Source organism: Hyperolius riggenbachi, chromosome 10 (genome assembly GCF_040937935.1).
Source record: "Hyperolius riggenbachi isolate aHypRig1 chromosome 10, aHypRig1.pri, whole genome shotgun sequence".
Taxonomy (NCBI): domain Eukaryota; kingdom Metazoa; phylum Chordata; class Amphibia; order Anura; family Hyperoliidae; genus Hyperolius; species Hyperolius riggenbachi.
The window spans coordinates 163,031,214-163,033,348 of NC_090655.1; the positions used below are offsets into that span (position 1 = coordinate 163,031,214).

Here is a 2,135-nt window from a genome sequence, read left to right on the forward strand (position 1 = left end):
GTCGGGCGCCCATTAAACGATATTTATTATGGGAGTGAATGGCGGCGCCCGATTTGTCCACTTGCCTCAGGCGCCCGAATTTACTGTTACCCCACCACCATATTTTACTGTTGGTATGATGTTCTTTTGCTGAAATGCTGTGTTACTTCTACGCCAGATGTAACGGGACACGCACCTTCCAAAAAGTTCAACTTTTGTCTCCTCGGTCCACAAGGTATTTTACTAAAAGTCTTGGCAATCACTGAGATTTTTTTTAGCAAAATTGAGACGAGCCTTAATGTTCTTTTTGTTTAAAAGTGGTTTGCGCCTTGGATATCTGCCATGCAGGCCATTTTTGCCCAGTCTCTTTCTTATGGTGGAGTCGTGAACACTGACCTTAATTGAGGCCTGCAGTTCTTTAGATGTTGTCCTGGGGTCTTTTGTGGCCTCTCGGATGAGTTTTCTCTACGCTCTTGGGGTAATTTTGGTTGGCCGGCCACTCCTGGGAAGGTTCATCACTGTTCCATGTTTTTGCCATTTGTGGATAATGGCTGTCACTGTGGTTCGCTGGAGTCCCAAAGCTTTAGAAATGGCTTTATAACCTCTACCAGACTGATAGATCTCAATTACAGTACTTTTGTTCTCATTTGTTCCTGAATTTCTTTGGATCTTGGCATGATGTCTAGCTTTTGAGGTGCTTTTGGTCTACTTCTCTGTGTCAGATAGCTCCTATTTAAGTGATTTCTTGATTGAAACAGGTGTGGCAGTAATCAGGCCTGGGGGTGACTACAGAAATTGAACTCAGGTGTGATAAACCACAGTTAAAGTGAACCTCCGGACTAAAAATCGACTCAGCAGCACTGAAAAGGCTTTGTGTTTCTTTAACAGTTTCACAGCATCAGAACTTTGTTTCTCTTTTACAAGCCTCATTTTTAGCTGCACAGAAGAAAACTGCCCGGGCTTTTTTCCCCCTGATGCTGTGCAAAGCATGATGGGATTTCTGATTTTGTTGTTCTCGTTCTGCTGTTTTGGTGTAATTTTTTTTTTTTACATTTTGAATTTGACATTTGAAGCCTAGTGTGTGTAGCTGGGAGGGGTAATCAGGACACAGGATAGTTGGAACTGTGTCTCCTGCTCCTTGTCACCTCCTTTCAACCAAAAAGATGGCTGCCCCCTTGACAAAGATGGCAGCCCCCATGAATCACAAACATTTGCCTGTTCTTTTAAAACAGGGTGGGTAAGAGATTATATTACCTATCTATTCTAATTAACATAACTAATGTAACTTGATGACTGTATGTTTATTTAGGCTGAAGTTCCCCTTTAAGTTATTTTTTAACAAGGGGGGCAATCACTTTTTCACACAGGGCCATGTAGATTTGGAGTTTTTTTTCTCACTAAATAATAAAAACCATCATTTAAAACTGCATTTTGTGTTCAATTATGTTATCTTTGACTAATAGTTAACGGTTTTTGATGAGCAGAAACATTTAAGTGCGACAAACATGCAAACGAATAAGAAATCAGGAAGGGGGCAAATAGTTTTTCACACCACTGTACATCCCCATAAAATCATTTAGCAACAACTGAGTGCACAGTCTCTGTGGCGCAATTGGTTAGCGCATTTGGCTGTTAACCGAAAGGTTGGTGGTTCAAGCCCACCCAGGGACGGCCTTGCCTTTTGTGTTCAACAGTTGTCCGAAGAGAACCCCAGATAGCCATGTAGAATCATCTCTCTTGCTCTCTCTCTCTAGGACTCGATGCCATTGAACTGAATTTTCAGCTTAAAACCATCAACGGGTACTGGCGGAATTTCACAGGCAATTTCGGTATTCCACCGGATTGAAAAAGCAATTCCGTTCTGACCAAACGGAATGGAATGACCAATTTCCGTCTGGAATCGCAGAAAATACAATTCCGCGGAAAGCGGTGACCATCCCTACTAGAGAGAGATGAATCTACATGGCTATCTGGGGTTCTCTTCGGACAACTGTTGAACACAAAAGGCAAGGTAGTCCCTGGGAGGGCTTGAACCACCAACCTTTCAGTAAACCGCCGAATGCGCTAACCAATTGTGCCACAGAAACTGTGCACGCAGTTGCTGCTAAATGGCTATCTGGGGTTCTCTTCGGACAACTGTTGAACACAAAAGGCAA

At 42.8% G+C, this 2,135-nt stretch overlaps 1 non-coding gene across 1 annotated transcript; it reads left to right on the forward strand.

Moving 5' to 3' along the window:
• The first annotated feature begins 1,576 nt into the window (after nt 1-1,576).
• TRNAN-GUU (transfer RNA asparagine (anticodon GUU)) lies at nt 1,577-1,650 on the forward strand. The gene has a single exon. It is a non-coding gene; the product is annotated as a tRNA-Asn (tRNA).
• The last annotated feature ends 485 nt before the right edge of the window (nt 1,651-2,135 follow it).